Source organism: Vicugna pacos, unplaced genomic scaffold, assembly GCF_048564905.1.
Source record: "Vicugna pacos unplaced genomic scaffold, VicPac4 SAC-SAT, whole genome shotgun sequence".
NCBI classification, from domain to species: Eukaryota; Metazoa; Chordata; class Mammalia; order Artiodactyla; family Camelidae; genus Vicugna; species Vicugna pacos.
The window spans coordinates 36,255,937-36,279,034 of record NW_027328721.1 but is presented as its reverse complement, the minus strand read 5'-3'; positions in this window follow the sequence as shown (position 1 = coordinate 36,279,034).

Sequence of the window (23,098 nt, the reverse complement as noted above, 5' to 3'; positions counted from 1 at the left end):
TCGTCTCCGCTAAGGGTTTTCCTAATGTCTCTTGCCAGGGAATGCTAGGGGTGGTTTGCAGGAAATCCCAGTGTCAGAGGCTGCCTCCCCAAGGTCAGGGAAGGTATTTCTCGGTCTTCCCCGAACCGGGAACACCTGTGATTTGAGAGAGCTGCGTGGAGTTGTCTCTCGAGCTCCCCCACGCACTGACAATGGTTCCGGAATCCTGAGCGTGGGATGGTTCCACCAAAGGTCGGCAGCGCGTGGGTTCTAACGGGATGCCTGTGCTCGTCTCCCCTGAGGGTTTTCCTAATATCTCTGTGCCAGTGAATGCTAGGGGGGGTTTGCAGGAAATCCCAGTGACAGAGGCTGCCTCCCCAAGGTCAGGGAAGGTGTTTCTCGGACTTCCCTGAACAGGGAACACCTGTGACTGAAGAGAGCTGCGTGGAGTTGTCTCTCGATCTCCCCCGCGCACTGACAATGGTTCCGGAATCCTGAGCGTGGGGAGGTTCCACCAACAGTCGGCAGCGCGTGGGTTCTTACGGGATGCCTGAGCTCGTCTCCCCTGAGGGTTTTCCTAATGTCTCTGTGCCAGGGAATGCTAGGGGTGGTTTGCAGGAAATCCCAGTGACAGAGACTGCCTCCCCAAGGTCAGGGAATGTATTTCTCGGACTTCCCCGAACAGGGAACACCTGTGACTGAAGAGAGCTGCGTGGAGATTTCTCTCGAGCTCCCCCACGCACTGACAATTGTTCCGGAATCCTGAGCGTGGGGAGGTTCCACCAACGGTCGGCAGCGCGTGGGTTCTAACGTGATGCCTGAGCTCGTCTCCCCTGAGCGTTTTCCTAATGTCTCTGTGCCAGGGAATGCTAGTGGGGGTTTGCAGGAAATCCCAGTGACAGAGGCTGCCTCCCCAAGGTCAGGGAAGGTATTTCTCGGACTTCCCCGAACAGGGAACACCTGTGACTGAAGAGAGCTGCGTGGACTTGTCTCTCGAGCTCCCCCACGCACTGACAATGGTTCCGGACTCCTGAGCGTGGGGAGGTTTCACCAATTGTCGGCAGCGCGTGGGTTCTTACGGGATGCCTGAGCTCGTCTCCCCTGAGGTTTTTCCTTATGTCTCTGTGCCAGGGAATGCTAGGGGGGGTTTGCAGGAAATCCCAGTGACAGAGGCTGCCTCCCCAAGGTCAGGGAAGGTATTTCTCGGACTTCCCCGAACAGGGAACACCTGTAACTTAAGAGAGCTTCGTGGAGTTGTCTCTCGAGCTCCCCCACGCACTGACAATGTTTCCGGAATTCTGAGCGTTGGGAGGTTCCACCAACGGTCGGCAGCGCGTGGGTTCTTACGGGATGCCTGAGCTCGTCTCCCCTGAGGGTTTTCCTAATGTCTCTGTGCAGGGAATGCTAGGGGGGGTTTGCAGGAATTCCCAGTGTCAGAGGCTGCCTCCCCAAGGTCAGGGAAGGTATTTCTCGGACTTCCCCGGACAGGGAACACCTGTGACTGAAGAGAGCTGCGTGGAGTTGTCTCTCGGGCTCCCCTACGCAGTGACAATGGTTCCGGAATCCTGAGCGTGGGGAGGTTCCACCAACGGTCGGCAGCCCGTGGGTTCTAACGGGAAGCCTGAGCTCGTGTCCCCTGAGGGTTTTCCTAATGTCTCTGTGCCAGGGAATGCTAGGGGGCTTTTGCAGGAAATCCCAGTGACAGAGGCTGCCTCCCCAAGGTCAGGGAAGTTATTTCTCGGACTTCCCCGAACAGGGAACTCCTGTGATTGAAGAGAGCTACGAGGAGTTGTCTCTCGATGTCCCCCACGCGCTGACAATTGTTCCGGAATCCTGAGCGTGGGGAGGTTCCACCAACGGTCGGCAGCGCGTGGGTTCTAACGGGATGCCTGAGCTCGACTCCCCTGAGGGTTTTCCTAATGTCTCTGTGCCAGGGAATGCTAGGGGGTGTTTGCAGGAAATCCCAGTGACAGAGGCTCCCTTCCCAAGGTCAGGGAAGGTATTTCTCGGACTTCCCCGGACAGGGAACACCTGTGACTGAAGAGAGCTGCGTGGAGTTGTCTCTCGAGCTCCCCCACGCACTGACAATGGTTCCGGAATCCTGAGCGTGGGGAGGTTCCACCAACGGTCGGCAGCGCGTGGGTTCTAACGGGAAGCCTGAGCTCGTCTCCCCAGAGGATTTTCCTAATATCTCTGTTCCGGAAAATGCTAGGGGGCGGGTTGCAGGAAATCCCAGTGACAGAGGCTGCCTCCCCAAGTTCAGGGAAGGTATTTCTCGGACTTCCCCGAACAGGGAACACCTGTGATTGAAGAGAGCTGCGTGGAGTTTTCTCTCGAGCTCCCCCACGCACTGACAAAATTTCCGGCATCCTGAGCGTGGTGAGGTTCCACCAACGGTCGGCAGCGCGTGGGTTCGAACGGGATGCCTGAGCTCGTTTCCCCAGAGGGTTTTCCTAATGTCTCTGTGCCAGGGAATGCTAGGGGTTTTTGCAGGAATTCCCAGTGACAGAGGCTGCCTCCCCAAGGTCAGGGAAGATATTTCTCGGACTTCCCCGAACAGGGAACACCTGTGACTGAAGAAGCTGCCTAGAGTTGTCTCTTGAGCTGCCCCACGCACTGACAATGGTTCCGGAATCCTGAGCTTGGGGAGGTTCCTCCAACGGTCGGCAGCACGTGGGTTCTAACGGGATGCCTGAGCTCGTCTCCCCTGAGGGTTTTCCTAATGTCTCTGTGCCAGGGAATGCTAGGGGGTGTTTGCAGGAAATCCCAGTGACAGAGACTGCCTCCCCAAGGTCAGGGAAAGTATTTCTCGGATTTCCCAGAACAGGGAACACCTGTGACTGAAGAGAGCTGCGAGGAGTTTTCTCTCGAGCTCCGCCACGCACTGACAATGGTTCCAGAATCCTGAGCGTGGGGAGGTTCCACCAACGGTCGGCAGCGCGTGGGTTCTAACGGGATGCCTGAGCTCGTCTCCCCTGAGGGTTTTCCTTATGTCTCTGTGCCAGGGAATGCTAGGGGGGTTTTGCAGGAAATCCCAGGGACAGAGGTTGCCTCCCCAAGGTCAGGGATGGTATTTCTCGGACTTCCCCGGACAGGGAACTCCTGTGACTGAAGAGAGCTACGTGGAGTTTTCTCTCGAGCTCCCCCATGCACTGACAATGGTTCCGGAATCCTGAGCGTGGTGAGGATCCACCAACGGTCGGCAGCGCGTGGGTTCTAACGGGATGCCTGAGCTCGTCTCCCTTGAGGGTTTTCCTAATGTCTCTGTGCCAGGGAATGCTAGGGGTTGTTTGCAGGAAATCCCAGTGACAGAGGCTGCCTCCCCAAGGTCAGGGAAGGTATTTCTCGGACTTCCCCGGACAGGGAACACCTGTGACTGAAGAGAGCTACGTGGAGTTTTCTCTCGAGCTCCCCCACGCACTGACAATGGTTCCGGAATCCTGAGCGTGGTGAGGATCCACCAACGGTCGGCAGCGCGTGGGTTCTAACGGGATGCCTGAACTCGTCTCCGCTGAGGGTTTTCCTAATATCTCTGTGCCAGGGAATTCTAGGGGGGGTTTGCAGGAAATCCCAGTGACAGAGGCTGCCTCCCCAAGTTCAGAGAAGGTGTTCCTCGGACTTCCCCAACAGGGAACACCTGTGACTGAAGAGAGCTGCGTGGAGTTGTCTCTCGAGCTCCCCCACGCACTGACAATGGTTCCGGAATTCTGAGCGTGGGGAGGTTCCACCAACGGTCGGCAGCGCGTGCGTTGTAACGGGATGCCTGAGCTCGTCTCCCCTGAGGCTTTTCCTAAATTCACTGTGCCAGGGAATGCTAGGGGGGGTTTGCAGGAAATCCCAGTGACAGAGGCTGCCTCCCCAATGTCAGGGAAGGTATTTCTCGGACTTCCCCGAACAGGGAACAGCTGTGACTGAAGAGAGCTGCGTGGAGATGTCTCTCGAGCTCCCCCACGCACTGACTATGGTTCCGGAATCCTGAGCGTGGGGAGGTTCCACCAACGGTCGGCAGCGCGTGGGTTCTTACGGGATGCCTGAGCTCGTCTCCCCTGAGGGTTTTCCTAATGTCTCTGTGCCAGGGACTGCTAGGGGGGGTTTGCAGGAAATCCCAGTTACAGAGGCTGCATCCCCAATGTCAGGGAAGGTATTTCTCGGACTTCCCGGAACAGGGAACACCTGTGACTGAAGAGAGCTGCGTGGAGTTGTCTCTCGAGCTCCCCCACGCACTGACAATGGTTCGGGAATCCTGAGCGTGGGGAGGTTCCACCAACGTTCGGTAGCGTTTGGGTTCTAACGGGATGCCTGAGCTCGTCTCCCCTGAAGGTTTTCCTAAAGTCTCTGTGCCAGGGAATGCTAGGCGGGGTTTGCAGGAAATCCCAGTGACAGAGGCTGCCTCCCCAAGGTCAGGGAAGGTATTTCAAGGACTTCCCCGAACAGGGAAAACCTGTGACCGAAGAGAGCTGCGTGGAGTTGTCTCTCGAGCTCCCCCACGCACTGACAATGGTTCCGGAATCCTGAGCGTGGGGAGGTTCCACCAACGGTCGGCAGCGCGTTGGTTCTAACGGGATGCCTGAGCTCGTCTCCGCTAAGGGTTTTCCTAATGTCTCTTGCCAGGGAATGCTAGGGGTGGTTTGCAGGAAATCCCAGTGTCAGAGGCTGCCTCCCCAAGGTCAGGGAAGGTATTTCTCGGTCTTCCCCGAACCGGGAACACCTGTGACTTGAGAGAGCTGCGTGGAGTTGTCTCTCGAGCTCCCCCACGCACTGACAATGGTTCCGGAATCCTGAGCGTGGGATGGTTCCACCAAAGGTCGGCAGCGCGTGGGTTCTAACGGGATGCCTGTGCTCGTCTCCGCTGAGGGTTTTCCTAATATCTCTGTGCCAGTGAATGCTAGGGGGGGTTTGCAGGAAATCCCAGTGACAGAGGCTGCCTCCCCAAGGTCAGGGAAGGTGTTTCTCGGACTTCCCTGAACAGGGAACACCTGTGACTGAAGAGAGCTGCGTGGAGTTGTCTCTCGATCTCCCCCGCGCACTGACAATGGTTCCGGAATCCTGAGCGTGGGGAGGTTCCACCAACAGTCGGCAGCGCGTGGGTTCTTACGGGATGCCTGAGCTCGTCTCCCCTGAGGGTTTTCCTAATGTCTCTGTGCCAGGGAATGCTAGGGGTGGTTTGCAGGAAATCCCAGTGACAGAGACTGCCTCCCCAAGGTCAGGGAATGTATTTCTCGGACTTCCCCGAACAGGGAACACCTGTGACTGAAGAGAGCTGCGTGGAGATTTCTCTCGAGCTCCCCCACGCACTGACAATTGTTCCGGAATCCTGAGCGTGGGGAGGTTCCACCAACGGTCGGCAGCGCGTGGGTTCTAACGTGATGCCTGAGCTCGTCTCCCCTGAGCGTTTTCCTAATGTCTCTGTGCCAGGGAATGCTAGTGGGGGTTTGCAGGAAATCCCAGTGACAGAGGCTGCCTCCCCAAGGTCAGGGAAGGTATTTCTCGGACTTCCCCGAACAGGGAACACCTGTGACTGAAGAGAGCTGCGTGGACTTGTCTCTCGAGCTCCCCCACGCACTGACAATGGTTCCGGACTCCTGAGCGTGGGGAGGTTTCACCAATTGTCGGCAGCGCGTGGGTTCTTACGGGATGCCTGAGCTCGTCTCCCCTGAGGTTTTTCCTTATGTCTCTGTGCCAGGGAATGCTAGGGGGGGTTTGCAGGAAATCCCAGTGACAGAGGCTGCCTCCCCAAGGTCAGGGAAGGTATTTCTCGGACTTCCCCGAACAGGGAACACCTGTAACTTAAGAGAGCTTCGTGGAGTTGTCTCTCGAGCTCCCCCACGCACTGACAATGGTTCCGGAATTCTGAGCGTTGGGAGGTTCCACCAACGGTCGGCAGCGCGTGGGTTCTTACGGGATGCCTGAGCTCGTCTCCCCTGAGGGTTTTCCTAATATCTCTGTGCCAGGGAATGCTAGGGGGGGTTTGCAGAATATCCCAGGTACAGAGACTGCCTCCCCAAGGTCAGGGAAGGTATTTCTCGGACTTCCCCGAACAGGGAACACTTGTGAGTGAAGAGAGCTGCGTGGACTTGTCTCTCGAGCTCCCCCTCGCACTGACAATTTTTCCGGAATCCTGAGCGTTGTGAGGTTCCACCAACGGTCGTCAGCGCAAGGGTTCTAACGGAATGCCTGAGCTCGTCTCCGCTGAGGGTTTTCCTAATCTCTCTTTGCCAGGGAAGGCTAGGGGGGTTTTGCAGGAAATCACAGTGACAGAGGCTGCCTCCCCAAGGTCAGGGAAGGTATTTCTCGGACTTCCCCAAATAGGGAACACCTGTGACTGAAGAGAGCTGCGTGGAGTTGTCTCTTGAGCTCCCCCACGCACTGACAATGATTCCGGAATCGTGTGCGTGGGGAGGTTCCACCAACGGTCGACAGCGCGTGGGTTCAAACGGGATGCCTGAGCTCGTCTCCCCTGAGTGTTTTAATAATGTCTCTGTGCCAGGGAATGCTAGGGGGGGTTTGCAGGAAATCCCAGTGACAGAGGCTGCCTCCCCAAGGTCAGGGAAGGTATTTCTCGGACTTCCCCGAACAGGGAACACCTGTGAATGAAGAGAGCTGCGTGGAGTTGTCTCTCGAGCTCCCCCACGCACTGACAATGGTTCCGGAATCCTGAGCGTTGGAAGGTTCCACCAACGGTCGGCAGCGCGTGGGTTCTAACGGGATGCCTGAGCTCGTCTCCCCTGAGGTTTTCCTAATGTCTCTGTGCCAGGGAATGCTAGGGGGGGATTGGAGGAAATCCCAGTGACAGAGGCTGCCTCCCCAAGGTCAGGGAAGGTATTTCTCGGACTTCCCCGGACAGGGAACACCTGTGACTGAAAAGAGCTGCGTGGAGATATCTCTCGAGCTCCCCCACGCACTGACAATGGTTCCGGAATCCTGAGCGTGGGGAGGGTCCACCAACGGTCGGCAGCGCGTGGGTTCTAACGGGATACCTGAGCTCGTCTCCCCTGAGGGTTTTCCTAATGTCTCTGTGCCAGGGAATGCTAGGGGGGTTTTGCAGGAAATCCCAGTGACAGAGGCTGCCTCCCCAAGGTCAGGGAATTATTTATCGGACTTCCCCGAACAGGGAACTCCTGTGATTGAAGAGAGCTGCGAGGAGTTGTCTCTCGATCTCCCCCACGCGCTGACAATGTTTCCGGAATCCTGAGCGTGGGGAGGTTCCACCAAAGGTCGGCAGCGCGTGGGTTCTAACGGGATGCCTGATCTCGTCTCCCCTGAGGGTTTTCCTAATGTCTCTGTGCAGGGAATGCTAGGGGGGGTTTGCAGGAATTCCCAGTGACAGAGGCTGCCTCCCCAAGGTCAGGGAAGGTATTTCTCGGACTTCCCCGAACAGGGAACACCTGTGACTGAAGAGAGCTGCGTGGAGTTGTCTCTCGGGCTCCCCTACGCAGTGACAATGGTTCCGGAATCCTGAGCGTGGGGAGGTTCCACCAAAGGTCGGCAGCCCGTGGGTTCTAACGGGAAGCCTGAGCTCGTCTCCCCTGAGGGTTTTCCTAATGTCTCTGTGCCAGGGAATGCTAGGGGGCTTTTGCAGGAAATCCCAGTGACAGAGGCTGCCTCCCCAAGGTCAGGGAAGTTATTTCTCGGACTTCCCCGAACAGGGAACTCCTGTGATTGAAGAGAGCTACGAGGAGTTGTCTCTCGATGTCCCCCACGCGCTGACAATTGTTCCGGAATCCTGAGCGTGGGGAGGTTCCACCAACGGTCGGCAGCGCGTGGGTTCTAACGGGATGCCTGAGCTCGACTCCCCTGAGGGTTTTCCTAATGTCTCTGTGCCAGGGAATGCTAGGGGGTGTTTGCAGGAAATCCCAGTGACAGAGGCTCCCTCCCCAAGGTCAGGGAAGGTATTTCTCGGACTTCCCCGGACAGGGAACACCTGTGAATGAAGAGAGCTGCGTGGAGTTCTCTCTCGAGCTCCCCCACGCACTGACAATGGTTCCGGAATCCTGAGCGTGGGGAGGTTCCACCAACGGTCGGCAGCGCGTGGGTTCTAACGGGAAGCCTGAGCTCGTCTAACCTGAGGATTTTCCTAATATCTCTGTTCCGGAAAATGCTAGGGGGCGGGTTGCAGGAAATCCCAGTGACAGAGGCTGCCTCCCCAAGTTCAGGGAAGGTATTTCTCGGACTTCCCCGAACAGGGAACACCTGTGATTGAAGAGAGCTGCGTGGAGTTTTCTCTCGAGCTCCCCCACTCACTGACAAAATTTCCGGCATCCTGAGCGTGGGGAGGTTCCACCAACGGTCGGCAGCGCGTGGGTTCGAACGGGATGCCTGAGCTCGTTTCCCCAGAGGGTTTTCCTAATGTCTCTGTGCCAGGGAATGCTAGGGGTTTTTGCAGGAAATCCCAGTGACAGAGGCTGCCTCCCCAAGGTCAGGGAAGATATTTCTCGGACTTCCCCGAACAGGGAACACCTGTGACTGAAGAAGCTGCCTAGAGTTGTCTCTTGAGCTGCCCCACGCACTGACAATGGTTCCGGAATCCTGAGCTTGGGGAGGTTCCTCCAACGGTCGGCAGCACGTGGGTTCTAACGGGATGCCTGAGCTCGTCTCCCCTGAGGGTTTTCCTAATGTCTCTGTGCCAGGGAATGCTAGGGGGTGTTTGCAGGAAATCCCAGTGACAGAGGCTGCCTCCCCAAGGTCAGGGAAGGTATTTCTCGGATTTCCCAGAACAGGGAACACCTGTGACTGAAGAGAGCTGCGAGGAGTTTTCTCTCGAGCTCCGCCACGCACTGACAATGGTTCCAGAATCCTGAGCGTGGGGAGGTTCCACCAACGGTCGGCAGCGCGTGGGTTCTAACGGGATGCCTGAGCTCGTCTCCCCTGAGGGTTTTCCTTATGTCTCTGTGCCAGGGAATGCTAGGGGGGTTTTGCAGGAAATCCCAGGGACAGAGGCTGTCTCCCCAAGGTCAGGGATGGTATTTCTCGGACTTCCCCGGACAGGGAACTCCTGTGACTGAAGAGAGCTACGTGGAGTTTTCTCTCGAGCTCCCCCACGCACTGACAATGGTTCCGGAATCCTGAGCGTGGTGAGGATCCACCAACGGTCGGCAGCGCGTGGGTTCTAACGGGATGCCTGAGCTCGTCTCCCTTGAGGGTTTTCCTAATGTCTCTGTGCCAGGGAATGCTAGGGGATGTTTGCAGGAAATCCCAGTGACAGAGGCTGCCTCCCCAAGGTCAGGGAAGGTATTTCTCGGACTTCCCCGGACAGGGAACACCTGTGACTGAAGAGAGCTGCGTGGAGTTGTCTCTCGAGCTCCCCCACGCACTGACAATGGTTCCGGAATCCTGAGCGTGTGGAGGTTCCACCAACGGTCGGCAGCGTGTGGGTTCTAACGGGAAGCCTGAGCTCGTCTCCCCTGAGGGTTTTCCTAATGTCTCTGTGCCGGAAAATGCTAGGGGGCGGGTTGCAGGAAATCCCAGTGACAGAGGCTGCCTCCCCAAGTTCAGGGAATGTATTTCTCGGACTTCCCCGAAAAGGGAACACCTTGATTGAAGAGAGCTGCGTGGAGTTTTCTATCGAGCTCCCCCACGCACTGACAAAGTTTCCGGAATCCTGAGCGTGGGGAGGTTCCACCAACGGTCGGCAGCACGTGGGTTCGAACGGGATGCCTGAGCTCGTCTCCCCTGAGGGTTTTCCTAATGTCTCTGTGCCAGGGAATGCTAGGGGGTTTTGCAGGAAATCCCAGTGATAGAGGCTGCCTCCCCAAGGTCAGGGAAGATATTTCTCGGACTTCCCCGAACAGGGAACACCTGTGACTGAAGAGAGCTGCCTAGAGTTGTCTCTTGAGCTGCCCCACGCACTGACAATGGTTCCGGAATCCTGAGCTTGGGGAGGTTCCTCCAACGGTCGGCAGCACGTGGGTTCTAACGGGATGCCTGAGCTCGTCTCCCCTGAGGGTTTTCCTAATGTCTCTGTGCCAGGGAATGCTAGGGGGTGTTTGCAGGAAATCCCAGTGACAGAGGCTGCCTCCCCAAGGTCAGGGAAGGTATTTCTCGGATTTCCCAGAACAGGGAACACCTGTGACTGAAGAGAGCTGCGAGGAGTTTTCTCTCGAGCTCCGCCACGCACTGATATTGGTTCCAGAATCCTGAGCGTGGGGAGGTTCCACCAACGGTCGGCAGCGCGTGGGTTCTAACGGGATGCCTGAGCTCGTCTCCCCTGAGGGTTTTCCTTATGTCTCTGTGCCAGGGAATGCTAGGGGGGTTTTGCAGGAAATCCCAGGGACAGAGGCTGCCTCCCCAAGGTCAGGGATGGTATATCTCGGACTTCCCCGGACAGGGAACTCCTGTGACTGAAGAGAGCTGCGTGGAATTTTCTCTCGAGCGCCCCCACGCACTGACAATTTTTCCGGAATCCTGAGCGTGGTGAGGGTCCACCAACGGTCGGCAGCGCGTGGGTTCTAACGGGATGCCTGAGCTCGTCTCCCTTGAGGGTTTTCCTAATGTCTCTGTGCCAGGGAATGCTAGGGGATGTTTGCAGGAAATCCCAGTGACAGAGGCTGCCTCCCCAAGGTCAGGGAAGGTATTTCTCGGACTTCCCCGGAGAGGGAACACCTGTGACTGAAGAGAGCTACGTGGAGTTTTCTCTCGAGCTCCCCCACGCACTGACAATGGTTCCGGAATCCTGAGCGTGGTGAGGATCCACCAATGGTCGGCAGCGCGTGGGTTCTAACGGGATGCCTGAGCTCGTCTCCCTTGAGGGTTTTCCTAATGTCTCTGTGCCAGGGAATGCTAGGGGTGGTTTGCAGGAAATCCCAGTGACAGAGGCTGCCTCCCCAAGTTCAGGGAAGGTATTTCTCGGACTTCCCCGAACAGGGAACACCTGTGATTGAAGAGAGCTGCGTGGAGTTGTCTCTCGAGCTCCCCCACGCACTGACAAAGTTTCCGGAATCCTGAGCGTGGGGAGGTTCCACCAACGGTCGGCAGCGCGTGGGTTCGAACGGGATGCCTGAGCTCGTTTCCCCAGAGGGTTTTCCTAATGTCTCTGTGCCAGGGAATGCTAGGGGTTTTTGCAGGAAATCCCAGTGACAGAGGCTGCCTCCCCAAGTTCAGGGAAGATATTTCTCGGACTTCCCCGAACAGGGAACACCTGTGACTGAAGAAGCTGCCTAGAGTTGTCTCTTGAGCTGCCACACGCACTGACAATGGTTCCGGAATCCTGAGCTTGGGGAGGTTCCTCCAACGGTCGGCAGCACGTGGGTTCTAACGGGATGCCTGAGCTCGTCTCCCCTGAGGGTTTTCCTAATGTCTCTGTGCCAGGGAATGCTAGGTGGTGTTTGCAGGAAATCCCAGTGACAGAGGCTGCCTCCCCAAGGTCAGGGAAGGTATTTCTCGGATTTCCCAGAACAGGGAACACCTGTGACTGAAGAGAGCTGCGAGGAGTTTTCTCTCGAGCTCCGCCACTCACTGACAATGGTTCCAGAATCCTGAGTGTGGGGAGGTTCCACCAACGGTCGGCAGCGCGTGGGTTCTAACGGGATGCCTGAGCTCGTCTCCCCTGAGTGTTTTCCTTATGTCTCTGTGCCAGGGAATGCTAGGGGGGTTTTGCAGGAAATCCCAGGGACAGAGGCTGCCTCCCCAAGGTCAGGGATGGTATTTCTCGGACTTCCCCGGACAGGGAACTCCTGTGACTGAAGAGAGCTTCGTGGAGTTGTCTCTCGAGCTCCCCCACGCACTGACAATGGTTCCGGAATACTGAGCGTGGGTAGGATCCACCAACGGTCGGCAGCGCGTGGGTTCGAACGGGATGCCTGAGCTCGTCTCCCCTGAGGGTTTTCCTTATGTCTCTGTGCCAGGGAATGCTAGGGGGGTTTTGCAGGAAATCCCAGGGACAGAGGCTGTCTCCCCAAGGTCAGGGATGGTATTTCTCGGACTTCCCCGGACAGGGAACTCCTGTGACTGAAGAGAGCTACGTGGAGTTTTCTCTCGAGCTCCCCCACGCACTGACAATGGTTCCGGAATCCTGAGCGTGGTGAGGATCCACCAACGGTCGGCAGCGCGTGGGTTCTAACGGGATGCCTGAGCTCGTCTCCCTTGAGGGTTTTCCTAATGTCTCTGTGCCAGGGAATGCTAGGGGATGTTTGCAGGAAATCCCAGTGACAGAGGCTGCCTCCCCAAGGTCAGGGAAGGTATTTCTCGGACTTCCCCGGACAGGGAACACCTGTGACTGAAGAGAGCTGCGTGGAGTTGTCTCTCGAGCTCCCCCACGCACTGACAATGGTTCCGGAATCCTGAGCGTGTGGAGGTTCCACCAACGGTCGGCAGCGTGTGGGTTCTAACGGGAAGCCTGAGCTCGTCTCCCCTGAGGGTTTTCCTAATGTCTCTGTGCCGGAAAATGCTAGGGGGCGGGTTGCAGGAAATCCCAGTGACAGAGGCTGCCTCCCCAAGTTCAGGGAATGTATTTCTCGGACTTCCCCGAAAAGGGAACACCTTGATTGAAGAGAGCTGCGTGGAGTTTTCTATCGAGCTCCCCCACGCACTGACAAAGTTTCCGGAATCCTGAGCGTGGGGAGGTTCCACCAACGGTCGGCAGCACGTGGGTTCGAACGGGATGCCTGAGCTCGTCTCCCCTGAGGGTTTTCCTAATGTCTCTGTGCCAGGGAATGCTAGGGGGTTTTGCAGGAAATCCCAGTGATAGAGGCTGCCTCCCCAAGGTCAGGGAAGATATTTCTCGGACTTCCCCGAACAGGGAACACCTGTGACTGAAGAGAGCTGCCTAGAGTTGTCTCTTGAGCTGCCCCACGCACTGACAATGGTTCCGGAATCCTGAGCTTGGGGAGGTTCCTCCAACGGTCGGCAGCACGTGGGTTCTAACGGGATGCCTGAGCTCGTCTCCCCTGAGGGTTTTCCTAATGTCTCTGTGCCAGGGAATGCTAGGGGGTGTTTGCAGGAAATCCCAGTGACAGAGGCTGCCTCCCCAAGGTCAGGGAAGGTATTTCTCGGATTTCCCAGAACAGGGAACACCTGTGACTGAAGAGAGCTGCGAGGAGTTTTCTCTCGAGCTCCGCCACGCACTGATATTGGTTCCAGAATCCTGAGCGTGGGGAGGTTCCACCAACGGTCGGCAGCGCGTGGGTTCTAACGGGATGCCTGAGCTCGTCTCCCCTGAGGGTTTTCCTTATGTCTCTGTGCCAGGGAATGCTAGGGGGGTTTTGCAGGAAATCCCAGGGACAGAGGCTGCCTCCCCAAGGTCAGGGATGGTATATCTCGGACTTCCCCGGACAGGGAACTCCTGTGACTGAAGAGAGCTGCGTGGAATTTTCTCTCGAGCGCCCCCACGCACTGACAATTTTTCCGGAATCCTGAGCGTGGTGAGGGTCCACCAACGGTCGGCAGCGCGTGGGTTCTAACGGGATGCCTGAGCTCGTCTCCCTTGAGGGTTTTCCTAATGTCTCTGTGCCAGGGAATGCTAGGGGATGTTTGCAGGAAATCCCAGTGACAGAGGCTGCCTCCCCAAGGTCAGGGAAGGTATTTCTCGGACTTCCCCGGAGAGGGAACACCTGTGACTGAAGAGAGCTACGTGGAGTTTTCTCTCGAGCTCCCCCACGCACTGACAATGGTTCCGGAATCCTGAGCGTGGTGAGGATCCACCAATGGTCGGCAGCGCGTGGGTTCTAACGGGATGCCTGAGCTCGTCTCCCTTGAGGGTTTTCCTAATGTCTCTGTGCCAGGGAATGCTAGGGGTGGTTTGCAGGAAATCCCAGTGACAGAGGCTGCCTCCCCAAGTTCAGGGAAGGTATTTCTCGGACTTCCCCGAACAGGGAACACCTGTGATTGAAGAGAGCTGCGTGGAGTTGTCTCTCGAGCTCCCCCACGCACTGACAAAGTTTCCGGAATCCTGAGCGTGGGGAGGTTCCACCAACGGTCGGCAGCGCGTGGGTTCGAACGGGATGCCTGAGCTCGTTTCCCCAGAGGGTTTTCCTAATGTCTCTGTGCCAGGGAATGCTAGGGGTTTTTGCAGGAAATCCCAGTGACAGAGGCTGCCTCCCCAAGTTCAGGGAAGATATTTCTCGGACTTCCCCGAACAGGGAACACCTGTGACTGAAGAAGCTGCCTAGAGTTGTCTCTTGAGCTGCCACACGCACTGACAATGGTTCCGGAATCCTGAGCTTGGGGAGGTTCCTCCAACGGTCGGCAGCACGTGGGTTCTAACGGGATGCCTGAGCTCGTCTCCCCTGAGGGTTTTCCTAATGTCTCTGTGCCAGGGAATGCTAGGTGGTGTTTGCAGGAAATCCCAGTGACAGAGGCTGCCTCCCCAAGGTCAGGGAAGGTATTTCTCGGATTTCCCAGAACAGGGAACACCTGTGACTGAAGAGAGCTGCGAGGAGTTTTCTCTCGAGCTCCGCCACTCACTGACAATGGTTCCAGAATCCTGAGTGTGGGGAGGTTCCACCAACGGTCGGCAGCGCGTGGGTTCTAACGGGATGCCTGAGCTCGTCTCCCCTGAGTGTTTTCCTTATGTCTCTGTGCCAGGGAATGCTAGGGGGGTTTTGCAGGAAATCCCAGGGACAGAGGCTGCCTCCCCAAGGTCAGGGATGGTATTTCTCGGACTTCCCCGGACAGGGAACTCCTGTGACTGAAGAGAGCTTCGTGGAGTTGTCTCTCGAGCTCCCCCACGCACTGACAATGGTTCCGGAATACTGAGCGTGGGTAGGATCCACCAACGGTCGGCAGCGCGTGGGTTCGAACGGGATGCCTGAGCTCGTCTCCCCTGAGGGTTTTCCTAATGTCTCTGTGCCAGGGAATGCTAGGGGCATTTTGCAGGATATCCCAGTGAAAGAGGCTGCCTCCCCAAGGTCAGGGAAAGTATTTCTCGGACTTCCCCGAAGAGGGAACACCTGTGAATGAAGAGAGCTGCGTGGAGATTTCTCTCGGGCTCCCCCACGCACTGACAATGTTTCCGGAATCCTGAGCGTGGGGAGGTTGCACCAACGGTCGGCCGCGCGTGGGTTCTAACGGGATGCCTGAGCTCGTCTCCCCTGAGGGTTTTCCTAATGTTTCTGTGCCAGGGAATGCTATGGGGGTTTGCAGGAATTCCCAGTGACAGAGGCTGCCTCCCCAAGGTCAGCGAATATATTTCTCGGACTTCCCCGAACAGGGAACACCTGTGACTGAAGAGAGTTGCGTGGAGTTGTCTCTCGAGCTCCCCCACGCACTGACAATGGTTCGGGAATGCTGAGCGTGGGGAGGTTCCACCAACGGTCGGCAGCGCGTGGGTTCTAACGGGATGCCTGAGCTCGTCTCCCCTGAGGGTTTTCCTAATGTCTCTGTGCCAGGGAATGCTATGGGTGTTTGCAGGAATTCCCAGTGACAGAGGCTGCCTCCCCAAGGTCAGGGAAGGTATTTCTCGGACTTCCCCGAACAGGGAACACCTGTGACTGAAGAGAGCTGCGTGGACTTGTCTCTAGAGCTCCCCCACGCACTGACAATGGTTATGGAATCCTGAGCGTTGGGAGGTTCCACCAACAGTCGGCAGCGCGTGGGTTCTAACGGGATGGCTGAGCTCGTCTCCCCTGAGGGTTTTCCTAATGTCTCTGTGCCAGGGAATGCTAGGGGTGGTTTGCAGGAAATCCCAGTGTCAGAGGCTGCCTCCCCAAGGTCAGGGAAATTATTTCTCGGACTTCCCTGAACAGGGAACACCTGTGACTGAAGAGAGCTGCGTGGACTTGTCTCTCGAGCTCCCCCTCGCACTGACAATGGTTCCGGAATCCTGAGCGTGGGGAGGTTCCACCAACGGTCGGCAGCGCGTGGGTTCTAACGGGATACCTGAGCTCGTATCCCCTGAGGGTTATCCTAATTTCTCTGTGCCAGGGAATGCTAGGGGTGGTTTGCAGGAAATCCCAGTGACAGAGGCTGCCTCCCCAAGGTCAGGGAAGGTATTTCTCGGACTTCCCCGAACAGGAAACACCTGTGACTGAAGAGAGCTGCGTGGAGTTGTCTCTCGAGCTCCCCCACGCACTGACAATGGTTCCGGAATCCTGAGCGTGGGGAGGTTCCACCAACGGTCGGCAGAGCGTGGGTTCTAACGGGATGCCTGAGCTCGTCTCCCCTGATGGTTTTCCTAATGTCTCTCTGCCAGGGAATGCTAGGGGGTGTTTGCAGGTAATCCCAGTGTCAGAGGCTGCCTCCCCAAGGTCAGGGAATGTATTTCTCGGACTTCCCCGAACAGAGAACACCTGTGACTGAAGAGAGCTGCGTGGAGTTGTCTCTCGAGCTCCCCCACGCACTGATAATGGTTCCGGAATTCTGAGCGTGGGGAGGTTCCACCAACGGTCGGCAGCGCGTGGTTTCTAACGGGATGCCTGAGCTCGTCTCCCCTGAGGGTTTTCCTAATGTCTCTGTGCCAGGGAATGCTTGGGGTGTTTGCAGGAATTCCCAGTGACAGTGGCTGCCTCCCCAAGGTCAGGGAAGGTATTTCTCGGACTTCCCTGAACAGGGAACACCTGTGACTGAAGAGAGCTGCGTGGACTTGTCTCTCGAGCTCCCCCACGCACTGACAATGGTTATGGAATCCTGAGCGTTGGGAGCTTCCACCAACGGTCGGCAGCGCGTGGGTTCTAACGGGATGGCTGAGCTCGTCTCCCCTGAGGGTTTTCCTAATATCTCTGTGCCGGGGAATGCTAGGGGTGGTTTGCAGGAATTCCCAGTGTCAGAAGCTGCCTCCCCAAGGTCAGGGAAAATATTTCTTGGACTTCCCCGTACAGGGAACACCTGTGACTGAAGAGAGCTGCGTGGAGTTGTCTCTTGTGCTCCCCCACGCACTGAAAATGGTTCCGGAATCCTGAGCGTGGGGAGGTTCCACCAACGGTCGGCAGCGCGTGGGTTCTAACGGGATGCCTGAGCTCGTCTCCCCTGAGGGTTTTCCTAATGTCTCTGTGCCAGGGAATGCTAGGGGGGTTTTGCAGGAAATCCCAGTGACAGAGGCTGCCTCCCCAAGGTCAGGGAAGTTATTTCTCGGACTTCCCCGAACAGGGAACACCTGTGACTGAAGAGAGCTACGTAGAGTTTTCTCTCGAGCTCCCCCACGCACTGACAATGGTTCCGGAATCCTGAGCGTGGGGAGGTTCCACCAACGGTCGGCAGCGCGTGGGTTCTAACGGGATGCCTGAGCTCGTCTCCCCTGAGGGTTTTCCTAATATCTCTGTGCCAGGGAATGCTATGGGGGTTTGCAGGAATTCCCAGTGACAGAGGCTGCCTCCCCAAGGTCAGGGAAGGTATTTCTCGGACTTCCCTGAACAGGGAACACCTGTGACTGAAGAGAGCTGCGTGGACTTGTCTCTCGAGCTCCCCCACGCACTGACAATGGCTATGGAATCCTGAGCGTTGGGAGGTTCCACCAACGGTCGGCAGCGCGTGGGTTCTAACGGGATGCATGAGCTCGTCTCCCCTGAGGGTTTTCCCAATATCTCTGTGCCAGGGAATGCTAGGGGTGGTTTGCAGGAAATCCCAGTGTCAGAGGCTGCCTCCCCAAGGTCAGGGAAAGTATTTCTCGGACTTCCCTGAACAGGGAACACCTGTGACTGAAGAGAGCTGCGTGGAGTTGTCTCTCGAGCTCCCCCTCGCAATGACAATTGTTCCGGAATCCTGAGAGTGGGGAGGTTCCACCAACGGTCGGCAGCGCGTGGGTTCTAACGGGATACCTGAGCTCGTATCCACTGAGGGTTTTCCTAATTTCTCTGTGAAAGGGAATGCTAGGGGGTGTTTGCAGGTAATCCCAGTGACAGAGGCTGCCTCCCCAAGGTCAGGGAAGTTATTTCTCGGACTTCCCCGAACAGGGAACACCTGTGACTGAAGAGAGCTGCGTGGAGTTGTCTCTCGAGCTCCCCCACGCACTGACAAAGATTCCGGAATCCTGAGCGTGGGGAGGTTCCACCAACCGTCGGCAGCCCGTGGGTTCTAACGGGATGCCTCAGCTCGTCTCTCCTGAGGGTTTTCCTAATGTCTCTCTGCCAGGGAATGCTAGGGGGTGTTTGCAGGTAATCCCAGTGTCAGAGGCTGCCTCCCCAAGGTCAGGGAATGTATTTCTCGGACTTCCCCGAACAGGGAACACCTGTTACTGAAGAGAGCTGCGTGGAGTTGTCTCTCGAGCTCCCCCACGCACTGACAATGGTTCCGGAATTCTGAGCGTGGGGAGGTTTCACCAACGGTCGGCAGCGCGTGGGTTCTAACGGGATGCCTGAGCTCGTCTCCCCTGAGGGTTTTCCTAATGTCTCTGTGCCAGGGAATGCTAGGGGTGGTTTGCAGGAAATCCCAGTGAAGAGGCTGCATCCCCAAGGTCAGGGAAATTATTTCTCGGACTTCCCCGAACAGGGAACACCTGTGACTGAAGAGAGCTGCGTGGAGTTTTCTCTCGAGCTCCCACACGCACTGACAAAGGTTCCGGAATCCTGAGCGTGGGGAGGTTCCACCAACGGTCGGCAGCGCGTGGGTTCTAACGGGATGCCTGAGCTCGTCTCCCCTGAGGGTTTTCCTAATGTCTCTCTGCCAGGGAATGCTAGGGGGTGTTTGCAGGTAATCCCAGTGTCAGAGGCTGCCTCCCCAAGGTCAGGGAATGTATTTCTCGGACTTCCCCGAACAGGGAACACCTGTGACTGAAGAGAGCTGCGTGGAGTTGTCTCTCGAGCTCCCCCACGCCCTGAAAATGGTTCCGGAATCCTGAGCGTGGGGAGGTTCCACCAACGGTCGGCAGCGCGTGGGTTGTAACGGGATGCCTGAGCTCGTCTCCCCTGAGTGTTTTCCTAATGTCTCTGTGTCAGGGAATGCAAGGGGGGGTTTGCAGGAAATCCCAGTGACAGAGGCTGCCTCCCCAAGTTCAGGGAAGGTATTTCTCGGACTTCCCCGAACAGGGAACACCTGTGACTGAAGAGAGCTGCGTGGAGTTGTCTCTCGAGCTCCCCCACGCACTGACAATGGTTCCGGAATCCTGAGCGTGGGGAGGTTCCACCAACGGTCGGCAGCGCGTGGGTTCTAACTGGATGCCTGAACTCGTCTCCCCTGAGTGTTTTCCTAATATCTCTGTGCCAGGGAATGCTAGGGGGGTTTTGCAGGAAATCCCAGAGACAGAGGCTGCCTCCCCAAGGTTAGGGAAGGTATTTCTCGGACTTCCCCGAACAGGGAACACCTGTGACTGAAGAGAGCTACGTGGAGTTTTCTCTCGAGCTCCCCCACGCACTGACAATGGTTCCGGAATCCTGAGCGTGGGGAGGTTCCACCAACGGTCGGCAGCGCGTGGGTTCTAACGGGATGCCTGAGCTCGTCTCCCCTGAGGGTTTTCCTAATGTCTCTGTGCCAGGGAATGCTAGGGGGGGTTTGCCGGAAATCACAGTGACAGAGGCTGCCTCCCCAAGTTCAGGGAATGTATTTCTCGTAATTCCCTGAACAGTTAACACCTGTGACTGAAGAGAGCTGCGTGGAGTTGTCTCTCGTGCTCCCCCACGCACTAACAATGGTTCCGGAATCCTGAGCGTGGGGAGGTTCCACCAACGGTCGGCAGCGCGTGGGTTCTAACGGGATGCCTGAGCTCGTCTCCCCTGAGGGTTTTCCTAATGTCTCTGTGCCAGGGAATGCTAGGGGTGGTTTGCAGGAAATCCCAGTGACAGAGGCTGCCTCCCCAAGGTCAGGGAATGTATTTCTCGGACTTCCCTGAACAGGTAACACCTGTGACTGAAGAGAGCTGCGTGGAGTTGTCTCTCGAGCTCCCCCACGCACTGACAATGTTTCCGGAATCCTGAGCGTGGGGAGGTTCCACCAACGGTCGGCTGCACGTGGGTTCTAAAGGGATGCTTGAGCTCGTCTCCCCTGAGGGTTTTCCTAATGTTTCTGTGCCAGGGAACGCTAAGGGGGGTTTGCAGGAATTCCCAGTGACAGAGGCTGCCTTCCCAAAGTCAGGGAAGGTATTTCCCGGACTTCCCCGAACAGGGAACACCTGTGACTGAAGAGAGCTGCGTGGAGTTGTCTCTCGAGCTCCCCCACGCACTGACAATGGTTCCGGAATCCTGAGCGTGGGGAGGTTCCACCAACGGTCGGCAGCGCGTGGGTTCGAACGGGATGCCTGAGCTCTTCTCCACTGAGGGTTTTCCTAATGTCTCTGTGCCAGGGAATGCTAGGGGGTTTTGCAGGAAATCCCAGTGACAGAGGCTGCCTCCCCAAGGTTAGGGAAAGTATTTCTCGTAATTCCCCGAACAGGGAACAACTGTGACTGAAGAGAGCTGCGTGGAGTTGTCTCTCGAGTTCCCCCACGCACTGACAATGGTTCCGGAATCCTGAGCGTGGGGATGTTCCACCAACTGTCGGCAGCGCGTTGTTTCTAACGGGATGCTTGAGCTAATCTCCCCTGAGGGTTTTCCAAATATCTCTATGCCAGGGAATGCTAGGGGGGGTTTGCAGGAAATCCCAGTTCCAGAGCCTGCCTCCCCAAGGTCAGGGAAGGTTTTTCTCGGACTTCCCCGAACAGGGAACACCTGTGACTGAAGAGAGCTGCGTGGAGTTGTCTCTCGAGCTCCCCCACGCACTGAAAATGGTTCGGGAATCGTGAGCGTGGGGAGGTTCCACCAACGGTCGGCAGCGCGTGGGTTCTAACGGGATGCCTGAGCTCGTCTCCCCTGATTGTTTTCCTTATGTCTCTGTGACAGGGAATGCTAGGGGGGGTTTGCAGGAAATCCCAGTGACAGAGGCTGCCTCCCCAAGGTCAGGGAAGGTATTTCGCGGACTTCCCCGAACAGGGAACACCTGTGACTGAATAGAGCTGCATGGAGTTGTCTCTCGAGCTCCCCCACGCACTGAAAATGGTTCCGGAATCCTGAGCGTGGGGAGGTTCCACCAACGGTCGGCAGCGCGTGGGTTCTAACGGGATGCCTGAGCTCGTCTCCCCTGAGGGTTTTCCTAATGTCTCTGTGCCAGGGAATGCTAGGGGGTTTTGCAGGAAATCCCAGTGACAGAGGCTGACTCCCCATGGTCAGGGAAGGTAATTCTCGGACTTCCCCGAACAGGGAACAACTGTGAATGAAGAGAGATGCGTGGAGTTGTCTCTCGAGCTCCCCCACGCACTGACAATGTTTCCGGAATCCTGAGCGTGGTGAGGTTCCACCAAAGGTCGGCAGCGCGTGGGTTCTAACGGGATGCCTGAGCTCGTCTCCGCTGAGGGTTTTCCTAATATCTCCGTGCCAGGGAATTCTAGGGGGGGTTTGCAGGAAATCCCAGTGACAGAGGCTGCCTCCCCGAGGTCAGAGAAGGTGTTTCTCGGACTTCCCCAACAGGGAACACCTGTGACTGAAGAGAGCTGCGTGGAGTTGTCTCTCGAGCTCCCCCACGCACTGACAATGGTTCCGGAATTTTGAGCGTGGGGAGGTTCCACCAACGGTCGGCAGCGCGTGCGTTGTAACGGGATGCCTGAGCTCGTCTCCCCTGAGGCTTTTCCTAATGTCACTGTGCCAGGGAATGTTGGGGGGGTTTGTAGGAAATCCCAGTGACAGAGGCTGCCTCCCCAAGGTCAGGGAAGGTATTTCTCGGACTTCCCCGAACAGGGAACACCTGTGACTGAAGAGAGCTCCGTGGACTTGTCTCTCGAGCTCCCCCACGCACTGACAATGGTTCCAGAATCATGAGCGTGGGGATGTTCCACCAACGGTCGGCAGCGCGTGGGTTCTAACGGGATGCCTGAGCTCGTCTCCCCTGAGGGTTTTCCTAATTTCTCTGTGCCACGGAATGCTAGGGGGGGTTTGCAGGAAATCCCAGTGACAGAGGCTGCCTCCCCAATGTCAGGGAAGGTATTTCTCGGACTTCCCCGAACAGGGAACAGCTGTGACTGAAGAGAGCTGCGTGGAGTTGTCTCTCGAGCTCCCCCACGCACTGACAATGGTTCCGGAATGCTGAGCGTGGGGAGGTTCCACCAACGGTCGGCCGCGCGTGGGTTCTTACGGGATGCCTGAGCTCGTCTCCCCTGAGGGTTTTCCTAATGTCTCTGTGCCAGGGACTGCTAGGGGGGGTTTGCAGGAAATCCCAGTGACAGGGGCTGCATCCCCAAGGTCAGGGAAGGTATTTCTCGGACTTCCCGGAACAGGGAACACCTGTGACTGAAGAGAGCTGCGTGGAGTTGTCTCTCGAGCTCCCCCACGCACTGACAATGGTTCGGGAATCCTGAGCGTGGGCAAGTTCCACCAACGGTCGGCAGCGCTTGGGTTCTAACGGGATGCCTGAGCTCGTCTCCCCTGTGGGTTTTCCTAATGTCTCTGTGCCAGGGAATGCTAGGCGGGGTTTGCAGGAAATCCCAGTGACAGAGGCTGCCTCCCCAAGGTAAGGGAAGGTATTTCTCGGACTTCCCCGAACAGGGAAAACCTGTGACCGAAGAGAGCTGCGTGGAGTTGTCTCTCGAGATCCCCACGCACTGACAATGGTTCCGGAATCCTGAGCGTGGGGAAGTTCCACCAACGGTCGGCAGCGCGTGGGATCTAACGGGATGCTTGAGCTAATCTCCCCTGAGGGTTTTCCAAATGTCTCTATGCCAGGGAATGCTAGGGGGGGTTTGCAGGAAATCCCAGGTTCAGAGCCTGCCTCCCCAAGGTCAGGGAAGGTTTTTCTCGGACTTCCCCGAACAGGGAACACCTGTGACTGAAGAGAGCTGCGTGGAGTTGTCTCTCGAGCTCCCCGACGCACTGACAATGGTTCGGGAATCGTGAGCGTGGGGAGGTTCCACCAACGGTCGGCAGCGCGTGGGTTCTAACGGGATGCCTGAGCTCGTCTCCCCTGATTGTTTTCCTTATGTCTCTGTGACAGGGAATGCTAGGGGGGGTTTGCAGGAAATCCCAGTGACAGAGGCTGCCTCCCCAAGGTCAGGGAAGGTATTTCGCGGACTTCCCCGAACAGGGAACACCTGTGACTGAATAGAGCTGCATGGAGTTGTCTCTCGAGCTCCCCCACGCACTGAAAATGGTTCCGGAATCCTGAGCGTGGGGAGGTTCCACCAACGGTCGGCAGCACGTGGGTTCTAACGGGATGCCTGAGCTCGTCTCCCCTGAGGGTTTTCCTAATGTCTCTGTGCCAGGGAATGCTAGGGGGTTTTGCAGGAAATCCCAGTGAC